General features: G+C 39.8%; 1 pseudogene; it reads left to right on the top strand.

The window, feature by feature from the left end:
* Positions 1-10,320: 10,320 nt before the first annotated feature.
* LOC112862701 (small ubiquitin-related modifier 2 pseudogene) lies at positions 10,321-11,112 on the top strand (annotated as a pseudogene).
* Positions 11,113-24,507: the final 13,395 nt, after the last annotated feature.

The raw sequence follows: 24,507 nt of genomic DNA, 5'->3' as shown, positions 1-24,507 counted from the left end.
AAAACACTGCTCTAAAACTTGAATCCCCAAAGAAATGGCGCTTTTGGATCGTGGGCTCCAGTCCAGTCACTTGTGAGGCCAGAGTCTCCAGCCCCAATCCCTTTCTGCACCGTTGCACATTTCAAATATTGTCAGAGAATGCCAGCACACTGAAGAAATCCCAACAGGGGCAGAAACTGTTCCTGACCTTGGTTAGAGCTTATTCAAAGACTTGTCCCTTCAAAAGTAAGTGGTCAAGCAGAAGCCCTACACTGTCAACTACAATGAACTGTTTGCAAAGGAGTTTGTCACACAATTCACTCCTGAAGCAAGAAGAGCTATACTGACCACCTTTTCCCCTCTACTCACCATTCTGACTCTTTGAAAAATTCTTCTACACAATTCCTCTACCTCCAAAAATCCATCTACATTTTTCTTAGACTCTTCTACCCAGCTGGAATCTATACATACCCATCCCTGCCCACCTGCCTCTTCACATATAGGCCTGCCTGAATCCAGCCCAGCATTTACCTGCCCTGTTTCTGTTCACTATCTGCTACATCTCCTTTCAATCTCCATTTCCTCTATAAAGTGAAACACGTGAGGAATAACTTCTCATATTTCCCAAGGTGGGAACTATCTTGACCCATCTACTGACATTAGTGGCTGCCATCTGTAATGTTCACCTGTTCATATCTAATATTGAGAAAATAGAGTGAGTGGAAGCTTTGAAGAGTAAAGGACTTTTAAGCTAATGGTAATAGTGAATCTTTAAGCAAGGGCAGAGCAAGGTAGATATCATGGTGGGGGGCGGGGAGGCAGTCGGGGCAGCCAGCATAGGGAGTTAGAACCCAAGCAAAGAAGAGGGAAGAGCATCCTCGCAAAGGAGAGCCTGGCTCCAGGCTGATGTCAGAGCCAGCTCCAGGTAAGAAAAACCACCACATGTGATTTAGTGTTTGGAGTTAGATCCCAAGCAGAGTGCAGATAATGTCCAGGCATGGCAGAGATAGAAAATTGGTTACATACAGGGCAGTTGATCAAATAAATAAATGTAATTAGAATAAAGTAAGCTGGGTTCCTCACTATCAGAGATAAAAGTTAACAGACACGAATTAGGACAAAGCTGGTATGAACTCTATAATGTGAGGTTGAACTGGATGTATTTGTATGAACGATGGTTGTCAAAACACATAATTATACAAAATAAATATTAATATAAAACTTTTATGTGTATATGTAAGTGTCTACATGCACACACACACGTACACACAGACACATATTCTCTAGCTCTTTCTACTGGGAGCAGCAACACCTCAGTGCCAACAAACTTATTGTTTACATATTGGTTTCTAACTACCATTTCCCACTAAAAGGAACCACAGATCCTGGGGCACCTGGGTGGCGTTCGACTTCAGCTCAGGTCATGATCTCACGGTCCCTGAGTTCGAGCCTCATGTTGGACTCTGTGCGGACAGCTAAGAGACTGGAGCGTGCTTCAGATTCTGTGTCTCCCTCTCTGTCTTCCCCTTCCCCACTCACACTCTGTCTCTCTTTCTCTCTCAAAAATAAATAAACATTAAGAAAAAAAATTTTTTAAGAAATAAATAAAAGGGACCAAAGATCCATTGAAGAATGACCAGTTCCAGGACTGAGACAATGGAAGTACGAGATAAACCTGAAATATCTTGTTGTGTCAGAAAGTATGGAAGTACTCAAAGAATGATGGGAACATGTCAAAAGACTAGAGAAACTGGCTTGAAGAGGTTCTCACCAGTCAAATCTGGGATAATTGGAACATTTAATTATGATAGAGTACAGGATTTTAGTCCTCTGAATAATAACACATCGCAAATTCCTACATATATAAATAAATGAATGAATAAATTGAAAGTCTGAAAAAGACTGAAACATTTACATTGTTTCAAAGGACCTCCATAAAAATATATTAATCACAGAGGGGGAGAGAGTACCTTTATAATGGGTAAGCCTGGCAAATACCATTTTAATCAAGTGAACAAAGGGAATATCACCAGTGATGGGACAATCAAAATTGTATAACCCAATAACATGCAGTGAGAACAGTGTCACATCTTTGATATTCCTGCCAAAGGTGCACTACCTGAATCTAATCATGAGGAAATATCAGACAAATCCAAATATGGGAACATTCTGCAAAATAACTGTCCTGTCATCCTTAAAAGTTTCAGGTCATGAAAGGAAAGACTGAGGCACTGTCACAAACTGAGGAGACTAAAGATAAATGATGTTAAATGCAACATGTGATTCTGAGCTAAATCTTTTGCTATGAAAAACATTATTGGGACAATTGGTAAAATTTGAATGGGGTATAAGCATTCAATGTAGCAACCTATCGATGTTAATTTTCTGATTTTAATGGTTGTATTGCGGTCATGCGGGGAATTGTCCTTGTTTATAGGAAATACACACTAAAATACTCAGGAATGATGGGTCATCAGTTTGGCAATTTATTTTCAAATGGTTCGGGGATTTAAAATATAAAAAATATATTTCTAACTTTTTATAACTTTATGATTGTTTACAAAAATAAAAAAATAAATTCATCGATCTTTTCTTTTTTTCCGAAAGAAAATACATGCTCATTGTAAGTAGTGAAAGCAAAGATGTACAATGAAAGCCTTAATCATCATCTTCCTTTCCTCCTCTGTCCCTATGCCCCATAGAAACAATGTTACCATCCTACTATTTAAACAAACATACATAAACATGTAGAAGAGGGAATTTGCTATTAATGATCCTCCTGATCCCCGAGAGTAGCAGAAATAAAAAGATGCAAGACAATCCAGTTTGTATCCAGTTTAACCAATAAAATGATCCCCTTGGACTTTGAAAGGAATGACAAAATTCTCAAGTCTATCTGTGATTTCCCTTGGGTTTTCCCATTAAGGGCAATGAATTATGCGCCCAAATACACTGAGTGAGGACATGGAAGCTTCTGAAATCTGAAAAGGAGGGAGGGGCTCACACCCTTCTGAAAATGTGCAAACCAGCATGAGATAGCTTCCCCAAGTGGGGACTGGCCACGGCAGCATGTGGTGCTGCCCTCTCTTCCCACTTCCTCAAAGTAAGTGTATTCTTATCTGCATTAATGCAGTCTTCTGCTACTTTCCCTTTTCTCCCCGGCTATAGCACTCTGTAGATTCAAAACACACTGATTTCATTAAAATGCCTTTTTTTTAATGCATGCTACTACCAAAGCACACACTCAACTCCCATCCTCCAAGTGCGATTGATGCTAAGGGATTCTTTTTTCTGTCGTGCTTTTTTTTTTTTTTGGATTCTGATTTTGTTATGCCAGTTTAAGATCATCTCTGACTACTTCATCCATGGTGTTGATAGAACTACTGAGGACATGGATCTGAAGACAGAGGCCTGATGTTTGTCCCTGAAAACCTCCCTTTAGTGCACAGATACAGTCATCCAAGCAAGTAGAAGTTCAATAAAGAAAAATGTCTGCCAACCCATTTTTCTCTATTTTGGTGGCAAGAAATTGTTTAAAGATATATTAGCGTCAAATGTCAGGCTTGGAAAACAATTATGCTATACCTGCCATATTCTTATGACCCATTTGCCTATTAACTCTAATAAAAAGTCAAATGAAATAGTCTGCCCCAGTTTATCATTAATGCTTCATTGTTACTGATGCCTAGTAAGCCTTGATTCTGTTTCTAAGTGCAACTATGTCAATTTTACATAATCTACTATAACCTTAACCAACCTTCTTAGTAATCAAAGAAACGTAAATCAGAAAGCAGTGATAATATATCCTTTACATACCAAATGTTGAGAGTTTGTAATAATTTGTTGAATGTTGTTGAAACTGCAGGGATATCAGACTTTCATGCAACTGAAAGACATCTTTCTCAATGGCAAATTGGCAGAAGTATCTATGGCCTTGAAAATGTAGATTTGCTTTGTCCCAATATTTCCTCTTCTGGGATTTTATCCTAAGGTCATCATTGATACACACAAAGACAGAGCTACTAGTATGTTTGCTTTGCATGTTTATAATGGGGGTGGGGGGGGGGTGGGCAGTTACATGCTAAAAGCCCAAAACAGAAGATTCCTTTAGATATGTATCTATACAATAGAATACTATGAAACCACTTAAAATAATGTTGTAAAATGTTTCATGTCCTAGAGAAATGGTCACAATTGAGCCAAAAAGGCAAGTTACAAAACGGAATATCTAGTATGATCTTATTGTGTGTGTGTGCGTGTGCGTGTGTGTGTGTGTGATGTGCACACACAAATGACTGAAATGTGTATACTGAAATAGGCAGAGTGGTTGTCTTTGAATAATGAAGTTAAAGGAAATTTTTATCTCATTCTATTTGATTACCTATATTTTCTAAATAGGGAAAATAGCAGTAAGATCCACTGTCTGTTATAAACACTACGTATTCCTACAGGCATGGCTGAAGCTAATAGGGTACAAAGAACCCATTCCTCTGTTTCTCCCTTACTCTCCATATTATTTTGTTCTACCTTTCTTATAGCCTTTCACATCCTGCTTCATATTTACCTCTATATAATTTTACTTCCTTATGAAATGGAAGAGCCTTTGAATTCTGAGACAGGATTTTATTTATTTTTTTTTTTTTTAAATAAATGCTATTTTAATTTTTCAACATTTATTTATTTTTGGGACAGAGAGAGACAGAGCATGAACGGGGGAGGGGCAGAGAGAGAGGGAGACACAGAATCGGAAACAGGCTCCAGGCTCTGAGCCATCAGCCCAGAGCCTGACGCGGGGCTCGAACTCATGGACCGCGAGATCGTGACCTGGCTGAAGTCGGACGCTTAACCGACTGCGCCACCCAGGCGCCCCCTGAGACAGGATTTTAAATCTCTATATACCTCCACTACCATGAGGCATATTCTCTTCCAGTGTGAGAGAAGATAATAAGTAATTTCTGAAAAAATGAATACATGAACATTTACTGAAAACGGAATGAGGATAAACATTTTTAAAGAAGAAAAATTCGGGGCGCCTGGGTGGCGCAGTCGGTTAAGCGTCCGACTTCAGCCAGGTCACGATCTCGCGGTCCGTGAGTTCGAGCCCCGCGTCGAGCTCTGGGCTGATGGCTCAGAGCCTGGAGCCTGTTTTCGATTCTGTGTCTCCCTCTCTCTCTGCCCCTCCCCCGTTCATGCTCTGTCTCTCTCTGTCCCAAAAAATAAATAAACGTTGAAAAAAAAATTAAAAAAAAAAAAAAAGAAGAAAAATTCATTGGTAATGCCTACAATATCATGGGTGTTTGACAACCAAAAACGTTATATGGGGCTCATGTTACATGTCTTTCTGGAAAAAGGGTTAGGCCGATCTAAACTAGGGGGCTTCTATATTCCAGCCTAACTGCCTGCTAACTCCTATTTCCAGACAGGTAAGCCACAGACTCTGGCCTCCTCTTGCCTCAGATGTTTCCAGAACCATCCCATTGGTAAAGCTATGAGCCTGGGATACAACTTCTATGCAAGCACAGTGAATATCCACATTCTCTAATTTCATAGTGAGCTATTGTTAACCCAGGAAAAAAAGCTCCACAGTAAGTACCTTATGACCAAGCACTTCAACTTCCAAAAGGTCTCTCTTAACACAGCTCAGTTCTCTTCTATGTTTCCAGCTCAAATTAAAAAAAAAAAAAAAAATGTTTTTGTTAAGTTTTTTCCAGACATTTTTTTTTCTATTTTAGGCATTCTTACAAAAATAAGACTCCAGTTCTAAGGGCAGACATTTGGACCTTTCTGGCAGGGACTCCCGCCCTGGGCAAGCACACTTGATGATCACACGGTACATGGTCCCTTCTCTCATGACCATCTGCTAGACTGGCTCACTGCCCACTCACAAGCGCATTGAATTGTTTCACTAGGACACAGGTGCCAGGCTATCATGGGCTTAAATGAGCAGCCCACATAATACAGCAAAATGTTCCTCTTCCCTTCAGGAGGATCCTTCCCCATGACAGCCTTAAAGTAGTGTCACTACATGGCTTCTGAAGCTTGATTACAGCCAGAGACATGGGTGAGCCAAAGAAAACACTGTAAAAATCAAAAACCCTTACAGATCAGTGGTCACAGAGCAGAGCAAGTGGTTGTGCTAGCTATGGTACAGGTAGAGGTGTGGTGTGAACAAAAACCTCAGGACTCTAGAAAGAAAGAAGTCACCACCCCTTAGATTTATGTAAAACTGAAGAAGGAAATATACATTGTGTGTGTGTGTGTGTGTGTGTGTGTGTGTGTGTGTGTGTGTGTGTGTGTGTGACTATGACTTAACCTACAACAGAGAGAAGAACAAGTAACATGGAAATTAGAGCTAAAGACATGAGGGCATGTCCCAACTCTACCACTTGATGAGACCTTCAGCTGGCCACTGATCTCAATACACTTAACAGTTAAATAGGTATAACAATAATACCATATGTTAGCATCACTATGATTATATATCTATCGCTCCAAAACTTAGTGGCTTAAAACAACATTAGTTATTTTCTCTCTGTGAGTCAAAAATTTGGGAGCAGTTCAGCTGGGCAATTCTAACTCAGGGACCTTCAAGAGGCTGCAGTCAGGATGTGGCTGTGCCTGGTGCCATCTTAAGGCTTCTTCACTCATATATTCTTCACTCATATGTCACCTGGCCTGGAAAGACAGGAACAGTGAGAGCTGGAGCCACTAGAATATTTCAGGCATATCTTTGTGTCTCTACACGTTCTCTCTACATGGTCTCTCCAGCATGGCAACTTCAAGGTAGCCAGATGTTCTCCATGGTGCCTGCGAAAGAGCATGTCTTGAGAGAGAGATCCAGGAGAAAGCTGTACTGCCTGTACATACAGCCTTGGAAGTCACATAGTGTCACATCCACATATTCTATTGGTAGAGGTAGTTTACAAAAGTCTACTGCATCCTACCCATGGAGAAACATCCACAGTGGATTGTAAGAGCATGAGAGATGAGATATAAATTTTCCATCTTTGGAAAATATAATCTGCTGTGCCATGCAAGGTTGTTTTAAGGATTCAATAAAAGCATTCACATTCCCTTTATAAGCTGTAAAACACTATGCAAATATTAGCAATTTTTATCACAATAGTAATATTAAAATGTATCTTTTTATCTCAGCCTATTATAGAAGGTAATTTCCACAGATGAGGCTACAGGGGCATAGTGAACTAAACTTCACTAAGATGGAGTGAAGGCAGTAGTAAAAGCACAGAAGGCATCTACTCAAAGACCAGTGGGACATTATCCCAAAAACTTTAAGAAAGGGGTTATATATTTCTTTACTCCCATATCCAAAAAAGAATCACCTGGCCTTAACAACCTCTTTCCGTTCATGCAATTGAGTAGAACCCAAATGCAAGTCTTAGATCTGCCACTAACTCAAGAGTGGAAATGAAGGAATTGCCTAACTGGGGGGCTCCAAATGATCTTTAAAGTTACTATAAGTTCTAGGAAGTTGGGACTCTAAGAGCCAGTTGGATTCTCCTTGCTAATTCAATGGATTAAACTTTTAAGGCACTTATTTATACAGACCCTAAACCCCAGCTTTCAACTTACAAATATCCTTACATTTGAAGGAGTGGCAACACAGATTAATGAGGGTGAGAGACGGGAGTAGAAATATTGCCTGTGCCAAAAAGGAGGGTTTCCAGGGTGCAAGGTTCAGGGCCCATCTCAGGTGAATCCTGAGAACAGACTAAACAGAATCTGGGGCTCCCAGGAAATGAACTTGGTGAAAGGAAATCAAGATCTAATCCCTACCTGAGACCCAATACCCTCCAATCATTCCCCTGGCTCCTTGATGGTCTCCCTTCCCATCTTAGGCCCCTCAGCAAGATAAGTGGATCAAAAAGATACACGTTCCCTGATGGCTGTAATTATTTCAGGCTGCCACCCTGTTAGCATCAGAGAATTTTGCCTGTTAGCTATTATTAATCAAAATTACTCAGGTGGGCATTTTTCAATGCAGAAAGTAAGCTACAGAGTTGAGTTAGAGAAATGCAATGATTTCTGTAAAAAGAAAATAACATATTTGTATATACATATATATTCATTCAATGAATAAATACTTGTCCAGTTAATGCATATGCTTTTGTGTGCATAGAACATCAGGGAGGGCACATAACAAACCGAAGGCAGTTGCTGCCTCTGACAAGCAGAACTGGAGACGGAGAAGGGATGAAAGACTGTTTTCACTAAATTTGCTTTTGTACTTTTAGAGTTTGTACCACAAACATATATTACTCATTCAAAAAATTGTTTAAAGTTACTCAGGGATAACTTGTGATCAGGAGGCTTGCACTAGTGCTAGGCTTCCTGAAAGGAGAAAAGACCCCAGGCTTTTCACACCACGGCTCTTTCTCACATGAAGATTTCACTGGTTTCTATTTAAAATATATCATTAAAAGTAAAGTGATAGGGTGGATCAGACGGTTGAGCATCGGACCCTTGGTTTCGGCTCAAGTCATGATCCCATGGTCATGGGATCGAGCCCTGTGTCAGGCTCTGTGCGGAGTGTGGAGCCTGCTTAAGATTCTCCCTCTCTCTAAAATAATAAATAAATAAATAAATAAATAAATAAATAAATAAATAAATAAATAAATAAATAAAGTAACATCATAGAACTTTTAATTTGTTTTCACCTGAGTTCCTCCAAAACTGTAAGCAGTTGATTTGGGAAGTGATTCCAGGTTGCAGAATGCAGAAGAGGCCACTAAAGACGGAAAGGAAAGCCTCTCCAAGGACAGACTCCTAGTTGGCCACCACTAGCAGGACCATTGTTTTCCTCAATTCTGCAGAAATGTCTGAGAAGCCTTATGAAACACAGAACAAAACGTGGCTAGAAGAACAGAGAAGGAAGTAGTTAACCATCAGCTCCCATTCCCCCTGGACAAAGTTGCTTCCAAAAGGGTTTCATTTCCCTGAACTTGTGGGTGGACACTTGTTAGTGCTTACAGGATTTCCTACGATTTCCTACCTGCAGGTGTCAGACATACCCCAGACAGGAAGCAAGAAGTGCTCATGGCACAGGCCTGAGATAAGGTGAGGCACTGTTGGGATACAACCCAAGTGAGGCTAGCTGACACGCCCCCACACCCCCCCCCCACCTCCACACCACCCCCCCGCCTCCACACCCCCCTCCCTGGAGCTGGTTGCCACAGCAATGGCTGGATCAGAGGGGAGACAGAAAAGTGTCCAAACACTTGTGACAACTTCCTTCTTTTGCAAATTTTGTATTGTTTTTCTGTCCCTAGCAAAAGCAATAATAATAATAATTCTGTACTTGTAAAGGTTAAATAGTCAAAGAAATCATAAATATCATATGATTTCACTCATATGTGGAATTTAAGAAACAAAACAAATGAACATGGGGAAGGGAAGGAAAAATAAGATTAAAAAGAGGGGGTTAAACCATAAGAGATTCTTTAGACAGAGAACAAAATGAGGGTTGCTGGAGGGGAGGTCAGTGGGGGGGATGGGATAAATGGGTGATGGGCATTAAGGAGGGCACTTGGGGGCGCCTGTGTGGCCCAACTGGTTAAGCACCCGGCTCTTGATCTTGGCTCAGGTCGTGATCTCCCAGTTCATGGGATCAAGCATCAGGCTCTGCACTGACAGTGTGAAGCCTGCTTGGGTATCTCTCCTTCTCTCTGCCCCTCCCCAGCTGGTTCTGTCTCGTGCTCGCTCTCTCTCTCTCTCTCTCTCCCCAAAACCTAAATAAATAACTAAATAAATAAACTTAAAAAAAAAAAAAAGGAGGGCACTTGTTGGGATGAGCACTGGCTTATATGTAAGTGATGAATTACTGAGTTCTAATCCTGAAACCAATACTATACTGTATGTTGACTAACTTGAATTTATTTAAATAAGTTTTTCAAAAAGATGAATTTAATATATAAAACATAGCCAGTTGCTTACATAAGAAAAGAATGTTGGGGCGCCTGGGTGGCGCAGTCGGTTGAGCGTCCGACTTCAGCCAGGTCACGATCTCACGGTCCGTGAGTTCGAGCCCCGCGTCAGGCTCTGGGCTGATGGCTCGGAGCCTGGAGCCTGTTTCCGGTTCTGTGTCTCCCTCTCTCTCTGCCCCTCCCCCGTTCATGCTCTGTCTCTCTCTGTCCCAAAAATAAATAAACATTGAAAAAAAAAATTTTTTAAAAAAAGAAAAGAATGTTGCTGCAAGGGAGGGTACTCAAGAACAGTAATGCTAGGTGGCTCCATGGATGAGAATTGAAGGTCAGGGAAGATTTTCAACACGTATCTTGTTGTATCCTGAATTTTGAAGTACAGCCACACTATCCATTACAAATGAAATTAGTTTTAGGCCGCTCCTGGTGCTGCTTGTGTGGTCGTTCACTGCAGACCTGGTACCTCTCTTGTGAAGCGGCAGCTGAGGAGACTCTGGCACTCGCCGTGGCCAACGAAAAGCCCAAGGAAGGAGTCAAGACTGAGAACAACGATCATATTAATTAGAAGGTGGCAGGGCAGGATGGTTCTGTGGAGCAGTTTAAGATTAAGAGGCATACACCACTTAGTAAACTAATGAAAGCCTAGTGTGAACGACAGTGTTTGTCAATGAGGCAGATCAGATTCTGATTTGATGGGCAGCCAATCAATGAAACAGACACACCTGCACAGTTGGAGATGGAGGATGAAGATACAATTGATGTGTTCCAGCAGCAGACAGGAGGTGTTTACAAAAAAGGGAACTTGCTACTTTACTCCAGAGCTCTGTTCCTCCAGACCAAGAAGACATTCTCAATTAGAAAACCGCAATTTGGTTCCACCACATCCTGACTATTACAGTATAGTTTTCTCTATTCTTTCATTTTCCCCTTCCCCATGCCCTTATTTATTGTACATAAAGTAACTGTGTAGGTGCACAAGCATTTTGCATTTTTTTTAACTAAATGGCCAATGGTATGTTTTGATCGACATCAAATGGAGATGGGATGGGGAAAAATACTGGTTCTGTGAAAACACCCCCTTTCTCCATTAGTGGCATGCTCATTCAGCTCTTATGTTTATATTCCAGTAAGTTATTTTGCTATCACTGTTTAACAAAAAAAGAACAACATAAAAATCCTTGCATACCTTGTTTGATCGGAGAATTTAAAAAAAATTTTTTTTAACGTTTATTTATTTTTGAGACAGAGAGAGACAGAGCATGAACAAGGGAGGGGCAGAGAGAGAGGGAGACACAGAATCTGAAACAGGCTCCAGGCTCTGAGCAGTCAGCACAGAGCCCGACGCGGGGCTCCAACTCACGGACCGTGAGATCATGACCTGAGCCGAAGTCGGACGCTTAACCGACCGAGCCACCCAGGCGCCCTGATTGGAGAATTTTAATGTTTTTCATTTATCATTGTAAAACCAAGGACAATTTTACAAGTTTTTGTACATAGCTGTTACATATAGGGCAATCTGTCTTTAAGTAGGGATAAATTACTCTAAAAGAAATGAATCCTAGTTAGTTTTCCCTTCAAGTCAAGCGTCTTGTTGTTTAAATAAACTTCTTGTTTAAAATGAAAAAAAATTAAATTAGTTTTAAAGATACAAATATAAAACACATAAAATTAAAACATCATATATCAAAAAAATTTTTAAATAATGAAAGAAAAAAAATACAGGCTTTTGAATAAAGGTGGAGATTGGAATATATGTTTACCTCCACTCTATCTGAAGGCCTATGAGAGTGAGGGGACATTTTTAATTTTCTTTATGTTTATTTATTTACTTTTTGAGAGAGAGAGACAGAAAGCAAGCCATGGAGAGGCAGAGAGAGAGGGAGAGAGACATCCCAAGCAGGCTCTGCCCTGTCAGCACAGAACCCAACACAAGGTTTGAATTCACAAACTGTGAGATCATGACCTGAGCTGAAACCAAGAGTTGGATGCTTAACTGACTAAGCCACCCAGGCACCCCAATTTTTAAGCATTAGCAAACAAAGCAAAGGCAACAAAAGAGAACAAAACAGCAACAAAATCATGTAGGTGGAGGGTAGATGGATGAATAACAGGGTGGTTATTCCTGCTTCAGATTCTCTCTCTCCCTGTCTCTCTGCCCCTCCCCTGCTCACATACACACACACACCAGGTGCACCTAGCATTATACTCTCCAGCTCCATCCATGTTGTTGCAAATGACAGGATTTTATTCTTCTTTATGGCTGAGTAATATTCCATTTTATATATATATATATATATATATATATATATATATATACACACACACACACACATATACATATATATACACACACATATATATACATACATATATATATACACACACACATATATATATACACACATATATACGTGTGTGTATATATATGTATAATGGAATAATGTACAAATATATACACATATATTTGGATGTGAGACTTACTGAGTCAAAAGAATTTAACATTTTTATGGTTTTTATACAATGTGTTGCATCAAATTTTTGAAATGAGACCATTTAATATCTGGAGTGAAACTATAACTTTTTTTTAGCTCATGAAAAACCACATCTATTCAAGTTTCATTTAATAGTTAACATGCTCAAAAGCACAGCCACAAAATGATTTCAAGAAAGTATACCATGAAAATCAAAGAAATGTAATAAAATGAATATACGTTGCAGTTGTTGCAGAACTGACATGACACTTTTTGCAAATGAATGAGTTTTTTTTTAAGGTATCAAAATCGGCTTATTTACTCTTAGTTGAAACCCATTTATTTCCTCAAAGAGCAACAAAGGAGATTCATCATTCTCCTTCAATAGTTCTCCAGTTCTTACCAAAGATTCCCTGTGACCACTGTCCTGACCCAGGCCAGTGTGTTGAGTTGCTTTCTGTATGTGCAGAAAGGAATCTATCCTCTACCTGGGCAGATTAGAGACGGTGACATTTGAGGAATACCACAGTGATTGACCTTTCCCCTTTCTCTACAGACAGGCTCACCCCTAACATTGTTGGGCCAGAAGGTAAGTACAAATACAGTACAAATAGAGGCTAACACACTACACATCCAAATATTTAAAATCTTTAAATCATAATAAAACATTATTAAATGAAATATGTTCTATAGCCCCACCTGGCTAAATGTGACATCAAAACACCCTGGAAGGCCATGTTCAAATCTAGGATGGTCAGACTCCTCTGAGCTCTGCACCAGAACATGGTACAGAAAGGAGAGGTGACCTCCAGCCACAGGCCACCCTCCTCTCTTTCCACTTCTCCTTATCATTCCCAGGCAGGTCTTATACATACATTGTTCATTCCAACCAGTAAGTCCAGGCTCTGCCCTCCATCACCTCAAACAGTAGCCGGGCTTCCCTGTGAGCCAAGTAATAGGAGGGTCCACCCTTGGGAAAACAAACCCAGAGTGAAGGCCTGCACGTGCCTTAGAAAAAGGACCAGGCTGTTTGGACAGGGAATTTCTGTAAGGTCATCTCTCCTTGGCCCCCAGATATTTCTTACTCTGTAAGGAGGAGCTGGACCAGAGGAGGACCAGAGTAGAAAATCCTCTCATGGTGGTTTGGGGATGGTACTGCCATAAATACGCAGTTCGTACCTTTGAAGACATTGTTCTCAATTAAAATATTGTTCTCTGAAAACATGCATCAAAGATCTTTGCCCTCTTGTCAACATTTCACAATTATGAGCACATTCTTTAGGATCAGTTTACCTGATTGCTTGGTTCCCATCCAGGAAAGCAGAAATAGGCCTTTGGGAGAGGACATGCAGAATCGCTGCCTGAGAAGCCAGGCCAGTGGGCAGGTGGGGCAGCAGCGTACAGCCTGGGTGAAAGGAAAAGAGGCTTTGACTACACTTGGCCCTGCCTCACTAGTCTCCTCCTGACTGCCCTGGGAAGGGGGGTGGGGGGGTGCATGTAAGCCAATAAAGAAAGAGGAAGAGAAGAATAAAATTGTAAAGTGGGGAAAACCTCCATGCCTCTATCCAGATTTTCATCTTGCATCTGCCTACACAGCAGATCCACCTCTAAACTACACGAGTAAAATACATGGCCAAATAGAGCTGCGCTTCCCAACTGACATTTTTCAAGCTCCTCGTGTTTAAAAGCAATAATAGCATCAGTTGCTTTTATTGATCAAAATACTAATACATGAAATATTAATATAAATCATTTCTCCAACAAAACAGAATGGTTTGACAGCCTGTGAATATGCATCAAATGAACAAGATTGATAGTGCACATTTTTGCTAAAGCCCTAGCTACTCAAGTCATTTATCATTTAGCTAAACACTAATCACTACCTTGAGGTTTTAACTATTATACCATTTTAGATGCTTTTATTCTTCATCACATATTATTTAATTTACAAATAAAGACCAGTCGTTAGAAACAAGAAGCATAAGTGATACTGCCATTGAAAACAAGTTAATATAAGAATTATAAGAATGCAATGAAATTGTACAAAGATGATTTTTATCTACTATGTTGTACCTACCTGTTCATAAGTCCTACAAACCACATCAGGATGGTTCTAAAAAATTTTTAATTATGTCAAAAGTATGTAATATATTAACTATCAAATTATCTTTGGGGTGCCTGGGTGGCTCAGTCAGTTGAGCGTTCAACTTCAGCTCCAGTCATGATCTCGTAGTTCGTGGGTTCGAGCCCCACATCGGGCTCTGTGCTGACAGCTCAGAGCCTGAAACCTGCTTTAGATTTCAGATTCTATGTCACCCTCTCTCTGTGCTCCTCCCCTGCTCACACCCTGTCTCTCTCTCAAGAATAAAGACTTTTTAAAAAATTTTTTAATTATCTTTGCATTTGTTGGAAATAAAGACTAACCACACTATAAATGTGCTCTTTGAATTGCAAAGCCTGCAGGAAGCAGCCTAAAGCATTCTCTCTTATTTTGTTTCTCAGAAATAAAATGCAAATTGTAAAAAATAAGCTACATGATTTTAAGTCCAAAATACAAGAATTATAATAGTCATAAAGTAGATGCTCTAGTGTAGAATTAGATGCTTTAATATAGAATTCGATTTTTAAATCCAAGTAAATCCATTTAAGTACCTTAAATGAAAAGTAATATGTCATTGACTAAATTGTCAATAAATCATCTTTTGTCACATAATTAATTTAAAGTAAATTTATTCCCATACATCACATATAACAAAGAAAGATGTCAACATTTTCCTTATCATAAATAGAATCATTAGGACTAAACTTTTTTAAGTCTTTATTTATTTATTTATTTTGAGAGAGAGAGGGTGTGTGCAAGCAGGGGAGAGGCAGAGAGAGAGAGAGAGAGAGAGAATCCCAAGCATGTTCCACGCTGTCAGTGCAGAGCCTGGCAGGGGGGGCTCAATCCCACAAACCATGAGATCATGACCTGAGCAGAAATCAAGAGTTGGACGCTTAACCAACTGAGCCACCCTGGAACCCCAGGACTGAATTTTAAATAAACTTTATAATCTAATGTTGAATAATACAACTTTCTAAACTAAAACATTTTACTTAAAACCATTTCTGTAGAATATCCATGCAAAAATAACAAAACAATTGTTAAGTTCTTACAGTCTTAAAAGTTCTTAAGGGGACTTAACAGATTACAAGTGACTATGAAAGAGACTCATAAGTCAAAAGTATCCCCAGCACTATATGCTGGGTACAGTCTAAAGCCCCATTAACAAAGTCTTTCTGTCCACCATTAAATTCATGTGCAGCCAGACAGAATTCAGCTCTGAAACTACACTTCAGTTTCTATGTTTATAAAATGAAGATAATAGTACTTCCTTCCCAATATTGTTACAGCCACTGAGTGAGATTACAAATGGAAGTGGCTCAGCATTCGATACATTGCAGATGTGCGTATACGACATTTATACATGCAGATACACATCCCTAGGAGAAGAAACACATCAACGCAAACTCTCACTATTATTTAATTAATTAATACCAGCTTCTTTCCTGAAAAGAGACGAAAGCAGAAAGTTAAAAGAGGAAGGTAATACAGGCTGGAAGAGGCACACAAAGTGAAGACAAAATAGGACAAAAACATTGCAGCCATTCTGCATACTTTTGCGTAAGTATGTTTCGGATAAAAAGTCTGCAAATAGGGGCGCCTGGGTGGCTCAGTCGGTTAAGCGTCCGACTTCGGCTCAGGTCATGGTCTCACAGCTTGTGGGTTCGAGCCCCGCGTCGGGCTCTGTGCTGACTGCTCAGAGCCTGGAGCCTGTTTCAGATTCTGTGTCTCCCTCTCTCTCTGACCCTCCCCCGTTCATGCTCTGTCTCTCTCTGTCTCAAAAATAAACGTTAAAAAAAATTAAAAAAAAAAAAAAGTCTGCAAATAACATAAATGTACCTGTCTCCCTCCCTCTGAACCAGCGTGTGCCTGGGGACCTGGCACCCAGGAAGCACTCTAATATAATAAGACATCAGAAGGAAAGCTTCAGTTAGCACCAACTTCCATAAAGTTGGTGCCGTGTAACTAAATACAATCACTAACTACTAAAGTACAACTAACTAAATAGAATCACAGGGCCACAGGATGGTGCAGTGAGAGGGACCCAAGAGACTACCTAACCAGCTCCATCCAACATTTTGCAAAAGGCAAAATAAAGAGCCTAGGTGACCTGCCTAAGACCACACCCAATTAGAGGCAGAGGCCAAAATTGCATTAGGATTTCCAGGAAAGTGCCCTTTCTCGTTTGGGGCGGGGGGGGGGGGGGGGGGGCGGGAAGCTTGTGTATATATGTCAGGGACATGGGAGAAGATAGCACAGCCTCTAGAATATACAAGGCAAAGATTTCTAACACTGCCAAAGTGTGCTTGGCTGGCAATAAGATCCAAGGTTGATAAGGCAGCAAGACTTTCCTCTAAGGACAGAAAACATTTTGCATTATCCTCCTAGAGAAGGCAGTTAGACTAAGACATCCCTGCTGTCAAAATAACTGCTGCTTCCAGATATGTTTTCCACCTACCCTTCAGAATGGAAATGAGCCCAGATCCCTTTCTCAGAAGAGTTAAGCATGGAATCATCACTCAAATGGAGCAAGCAGCTTGCAGAATGGCTGCAACGAGTTCGTCCCCTAGTAAATAGATTGAACATTATCGCTCTACTTCATATCCTCAATGGAACTCAGTCCCATGAATGGAGTGGTATATTATAACTGGCATAAAATAAGCCACCACTTTAGTTACAACACAGGATTGTCCAAATAAACAAGCATTAATCATGCACATTATGTAGAGCATAATGCTTCAGAGAGCTTCTACAAGCAGCTCCAAATGAACTCGACCAAATTATACCATCTGACAGCTGTTCTGTGACCTGTGGGAAATGAGTTGGTGGTCTCAGTCCAGTTCCTAGAGGACAGGTGTCCAAAGCACAAAAACTACCCTCACAATTGGGCCTAATTAGCAACCTGGTTGTTGCAGCCGCAGTAAAACCTGGAGTCCATGTCACCGCCATGCTGTTGGAGTCTTGTCTCCACATCGGGTGGCATGCACTAAAGGCTTAGTGCAGAAACGCTCACAATGGCGACTGCACAAAATGTCGTTGCTTCAGGAGAAACAGAACTGGGTCCAGGACTGGCTCTCTGCCTCTTGGACTCCCCTGAGCCAAAGATGTCAGAGACAGGGTTGGAGTGTGGGGCACTGTTTTAATCCATGGAACGAACATGTTTGTAACACTTAAAGTGTTATGTACTCCTACCTTTAATAAGAGTTATCGACTCAATATTACACAAAAACTGAGATTTCCCTGGATTCCCCAATCATTTCGCAAAGTCTTTCCCTTCACCTCTTTGCCTTAATTGAAACCTGCCTGCTTCTGAGGATAATGCTTCCCCTTAAGCCCTCTTAAAGTGTACAGCTGTTTCCTCCAAAGTCCCACATACCTCAGCACCAGTTAATAAGGAAGGATTCTCCTTATTCCCAAACCTCACTTTCAGGCCATTTCTTCTCTGCTCTTGCAAAAGCCTTCTCTGACACCCAGAGCATTCAGCTCTGCCCCTATCCATTAACCTTCCATTCAGTTGTCTTGTTCTGAAAAGATGTTAACTCCTGACTTACAGTCTTCCTCTCTTATCCTCTCTTCAGATCATCAATGGTGATTTCAACACCCATGTGTGTAAAGCATAAACACTCTGGCTTCAAGGTGTCTTATCTTCTTCACCCTAATGATCTTTTCTCTCAATACCACAGCCTCCCACTCCCATGGCTGCTCTCCAGACCTTGTCATACCAGAAACTGCACCACCTCCAAAAATCTCAATTCAAATAGTACTTCCTTGGATTATAACCAGTCATTGCTAGCTCATTTCGTTACAGCACCCTTCCTTATGACTCTCTTGACACATGCAGACCAATACAATAGCCCAGTTTTCTTACTCTTTATTCACTGATTCCCCATGCTTTCCCTTCTCTTATGTCATAATTGGTGCCTCACTTTCTCTCACCCTCTCCAACCAATCTAACATCAAGTTCTGTCAACTTTATCTCCAAATTATATTCATTTATTTCTTATTCACCATTGTATTCCCAGTTTCTGCTCATAATATAGACTCAATAGTATTTCTTGAATGAGTGAAGCATTAAAGGTAAATGTTGGGGAGTTTCACTTCTGCTTAGGACATAGAAGCAAAAGAGAATGTCACTTCCACATTGATAATAGAAAAAAAATCATCTAAAAAATAGAACTTTTATGTATCCCAACAGAGAGCTAAGTTTGCAAGCAAGCAAAGCAAACTGAATTCTAAACCTCAAAGGGAAATAGGAAGCATCTACTTTTCCACCTTTGGGAGAGCACAGGAGAGAGAAATGTCTGCCACATAAGTAAATAAGAATAACCCAACTAAAATTTTTATTCATTAAGGCCAAGTGTGGGCTAGTACGACGATGTAGTATAGGTAGCAGGTCCAAATACAAGGGAAATGTGCCTTTATTCATAGGACTTTCCACAGGCCTCCACTGAGTGCTTATAAGAAAGCTAGGAGACAGGATAGGAAACTGGAGACAGCCCCCTCAGTGGGGGGTGTGCAGAGATAATCATCAGATAATAATCACTCCCCGCCATGACTAACCAGAGATACAAGGCAGAGCTTGGCTGCCATAGGAGGAAGGACAGGAATATGAGAAAACACCAACCTATGTCCCACACACACAAAGTCTGCTGAGTAAGGCTAAGCTAGGAGAACATAGAACACTCCAGTGACCCCAAAACAAGTATAACTCTAAGTAATAAGCAACATCAGTCTACCATTAAGGAAGGAGCAAAGGCTTGTAGAGAGTCCTCTTGATGGTGCAGAATGGCTGAAAGCTAAGGGTGGAGAAGAAGCACTGATTTTTGTTTGCAAGCCACCAAGTCTCCACTCTATACACAAAGAAACAGCTTCCAACCACTGGAGGAATTTAAGATAATGGTACACTGAAGGTAATGAGAGCCACAACAAAATCTAAACCTATCTCATCTCCCATCTAGTATAACTCAACCCCATACTAACAGCTTGAGAGAAAAAGACACACACCCATTTTTCTTGCAAAAATGGTATATACTTGAGTCTTCTATGTATTCCTATACACAATATCCAATAATCATACAAAAACACCAAAACCAACATAAAATCAAGAAAAAAACAGCCTATTGTCAAGAAATAGGGCAATTAGGGGCGCCTGGGTGGCGCAGTCGGTTAAGCGTCCGACTTCAGCCAGGTCACGATCTCACGGTCCGTGAGTTCGAGCCCCGCGTCAGGCTCTGGGCTGATGGCTCAGAGCCTGGAGCCTGTTTCCGATTCTGTGTCTCCCTCTCTCTCTGCCCCTCCCCCGTTCATGCTCTCTCTCTCTCTGTCCCAAAAATAAATTTAAAAAAAAAAAAAACGTTGAAAAAAAAAAAAAAAGAAATAGGGCAATTAATAGAACCAGACTCAGATATGACTCAGATGTTGAAATACTTTCAAATAATTAATGATTAACATGTTAAAGGCCCTAGTTAAAAAAAAAAAAAAAAAAAGTATGTGCATAGATAGAAATGTCAGCAGAGAGATGAAAAACCATACGAAAAAGTTAAATGGAAAGGATAGAAATTGAAAACATGGCATCCAAGACAAAGAATATATTCAATAAATTAATCAGCAGACCAAAAAGTTCTGGGGGGAAAAAAGCAATCAGTAAACTTAAATATAGATCAATAGAAATTATTCAGACTGGGGAGAGAGAGAGAGAAACACAGCAATCAAGAACCATGGAACAATATCAAATGTTCTAACATGTATTTATTAAGAATCCCAAAAGGGAAAAAGAGAGACGATAGGGAAGGAAAAAATATGTGAAAAGGTAATGACTAAAGGGACAGTATGAAGAAGTTTATTTTTGCTGGTGAAACAGTTCTGTAATCTGATTGTCATGTTAGTTACTCAAATCTATATGTGCCATAAAATGCCATAGAAAATATACACCAAAAAAGTATAAAATTGGAAGAGCCCAAATAATATCTGTAGCTTAGTTAAGAATATTATACCAATGTCCATTTCCAGATTTTTGTAAATTCTATGATTATGCAATTACCATTGGAGGAAGTTGTGTGGAGGATACACGAAAACACACTACATTTTGCAGCTTCTTGTGAATCTAAAATCATCTCAAAATTAAAAGTTCTTTTAAAGACAATGGCCAAGGGCCTTGGGTGGCTCAGTCAATTGAGCATCAGACTTCAGCTCAAGTCATGATCTCATGGTTCATGAGTTCAAGCCCTACATTGGGCTCACAGCTGTCAGCACAGAGCCCACTTCTGATCCTCTGTCCCTTTCTCTCTGCCCCTCCCCCCTCTCAAAAATAAATAAACATTTAAAAAATAGTAATAAAAAGATAATGGCCAAAATTTTTCCAAAAATAATGAAGGAAAACAAATGACCCATACAATAAACCCAGAGAACTTCAAGGAGGATGAATAATACTACATATACCCACAACTAGCCTCTTAATAATCAAACTGCTAAAAATAAAAAATAAAAAAACAGAAACATAATTTTCTTATAACATTTGTAGAAGTAAAATGTATTACATAAGAGCACACAGTAGGGGAGAGAAGAAATAAAGTTTACTGTTAAAAGTTTCTTTTATCTTAATTATACTAAATTATTTGGTGGTAGTTTACTAACTGTTTATAAGTTTATAGACTGTTAGATGCATATTGTAAATCATAGGGAAACCACTATTTTTTAATGTTTTCTTTATTTTTGAGAGAGTGCGAGTGGGGAGGGGCAGAGAGGGGAACAGAAGATCCCAAGCGGGCTCTCCACTGACAGCAGAGAGCCCAATGTGGGGCTTGAACCCACGAACCCCGAGATCATGACCTGAGTTGAAGTCAGACGCTCAACTGACCAAGCCACCCATGTGCCATGGGAAACCACTATTTTTAAAAAGAGATAATTAGTAAACCAATAGTGGAGATAAAATGGAATCATAACAGAAGGCAGGAACATCCAAAATAATTTTTTAAAAAACAAAAATTGAGCGGGGCGCCTGGGTGGCTCAGTCGGTTAAGCGTCCAACTTCGGCTTAGGTCATGATCTCGCAGTTTGTGAGTTCGAGCCCCGCGTCGGGCTCTGTGCTGACAACTCAGAGCCTGGAGCCAGCTTTGGATTCTGTGTCTTCTCCTCTTTCTGCGCCTCCCATGCTCATGCTCTGTCTCTCTCTGTCTCTCAATAATAAATAAACGTTAGAAAAAAAAATTTTTTTAATAAAAATTGAGTTACAAGAGTCAAACTATCTGACCTCGAGACTTAACTATCAAGCCACAGTAATCACGACAGTGTGCCATTGGCAAAATGGAGCACAACAGAGTCCAGAAACAGGCTCACAAATACATAGTCAATTGACTTTCAATAAAGGTGCCAAGGCAGTTTAATGGGTAAATTATTTTTTAACAAAAAATGCTGAAACAATTAATTGGGTTTTCCATTTGCAAAAAAACACATAAATAAACCTTGACCCTTACTTCACACCATATACAAAAGGAAACTTAAAATAGATCACAGACCTAAATGTAAGCCTAAAATTATAAAACTTTCAGAAGGAAACATAGGAGAAAAATGTGACCTTAGATTAGGAAAAGATTTCTTAGATATGACACCAAATGTACAATCCATTTTTATAAATGATAAATTGGCTTGTGTCATAATTGAAAACTTCTGCTCCTCAAAAGATACTTTATAAGACAAGGCAAAAATGGCGCCACCCGGGTAGCTCAGTCAGGTAAGCCTCCAACTCTTGATTTCATCTCAGCTCATAATCTCACGGATCATGAGTTGAGCCCAGTATGGAATTCTGCGCTGCCAATGAAGAGCCTGCTTGGAATATTCTCTCTCTCTCTCTCTCTCTCTCTGCTCCTCCTTCTCTCCCTCTCTCTCTAAATAAATAAATAAATACATAAACTTAAAAAAAAATAAAGACAAGGCAAAAATGAACCATAGAGTGGAAGAAATAATTGCAAAACACATGTCTGATAGAAGAACTGTGTTCAGAATGTATAAAGAATTCTTAGAATTTAATTATTAAAAAATCAAACAATCCAATTTTTAAAAAGGGGAGAGGACAAAAACATATACTTCACCAAAGTAGAAATACAGGTGGTAAATAAGTATTTGGGAGAAATGCTCACTGTCATTAGTAATTAGGGAAATACAAATTAAAACTACCATAAGATACCACTTTATACCTATTACATGAGCTAAAATTTAATTTTAGAAATAATTAACAATACCAAGTGCCAGCAACAAAGTGGAGGGATTAGAACTCTCATATATTATTGGTGAAAATACAAAATGGTACAGCCACTTTAGAAAACAATTTGACATTTTCTAATAAAGTTAAACATACACTTAACATATGGGCCAACAGTAATATGAACCCAAGGTATGTACCTAACAAAAATGAAAACTTATATCCACACAAACACCATTATGCAAATCTCTATAGAAGCTTTATTCATAATTGCCAAAAATCTAGACACAATCCAAACATCTATCAACTATGCAATGGATAAATAAATTGTCCTACATCCATGAAATGGAATACTTCTCAATAATAAAAAGGAATAAACTTTGGATACATGAATAGTTCTCAAAAGTGTTATGCCAAGTGAACGAAGCCAGACTACAAGGATACATACATACTGTTCGAATATATATACATTCCTTTTATATAACATTGTGGAAAAAGTAAAATCACAGAATAGAAATCAGTTGACAGAGCTCTGGTGCGGGGAGTGGGGGAGGACTGACTTATAAAAAAGCACAAAGAGGGGCGCCTGGGTGGCGCAGTCGGTTAAGCGTCCGACTTCAGCCAGGTCACGATCTCGCGGTCCAGGAGTTCGAGCCCCGTGTCAGGCTCTGGGCTGATGGCTCAGAGCCTGGAGCCTGTTTCCGATTCTGTGTCTCCCTCTCTCTCTGCCCCTCCCCCGTTCATGCTCTGTCTCTCTCTGTCCCAAAAATAAATAAACGTTGAAAAAAAAATAAAAAATAAAAAAAATAAAGCTTATTTGTAAGGGGCAAGTCTTAAAGCAAATGTGAGAAATTATACAGCTGTATCCATATCGATACAGCTTTAAAGAATAAAGCCCAAGGGGTGCCTGGGTGTCTTAGTCAGTTAAGTGTTCAACTCCTGATTTTGGCTCAGGTCACAATCTCATGGTTTGTGGGCTCGAGCCCCACATCAGAGTCTGATTGAGATTGTCTCTCTCTCTCTTCCTCTCTCTCTCTCTCTCTCTCTCTCTCTCTCTCTCACACACACACATACACACAATAAATAAACTTTAAAAATAATAATAAATTAAGAATAAAGTCTTATAACTTCTCCAAAGAAAACATCCAGATGGCCAACCAACACATGAAAAAATGTTCAACATCACTCATCATCAGGGAAATACAAATCAAAACCACCATGAGATACCACCTCACACCTGCAGAATGGCTAACATTAACAACTCAGGCAACAACAGATGTTGGCGAGGATGCAGAGAAAGAGGATCTCTTTTGCATTTTTGGTGGGAATGCAAGCTAGTGCAGCCCCTCTGGAAGATAGTATGGAGGTTCCTCAAAAAATTAAAAATAGAACTACCCTACAACCCAGCAATTGCACTACTAGGTATTTATCCAAGGGATACAGGTGTGCTGTTTCCAAGGGGCACATGCACCCCAATATTTATAGCATCACTATCAACAATAGCCAAAGTATGGAAAGAGCCCAAATTTCTATCGACAGATAAATGGATACAGATGTGGTACACACACACACACACACACACACACACACACACACTAGAATATTACTCAACAATCAAAAAGAATGGAATCTTGCCATTTGCAACTACATGGAAGGAACTAGAGGGTATTATGCTAAGCAAAATTAGTCAGAGAAAGACAAATATCATATGACTTCTCTCATATGAGGAATTTAAGATACAAGACAGATGAACATAAGGGAAAGGAAGCAAAAATAATATAAAAACAGGGAGGGGGACAAAACATAAGGGACTCT

Source organism: Puma concolor, chromosome B2 (assembly GCF_028749965.1).
Source record: "Puma concolor isolate L17-30 chromosome B2, mPumCon1.1.hap2, whole genome shotgun sequence".
NCBI lineage: Eukaryota > Metazoa > Chordata > Mammalia > Carnivora > Felidae > Puma > Puma concolor.
Note: the sequence above shows the minus strand (reverse complement) of the source record. Positions and strands in the feature narration are given on the sequence as shown.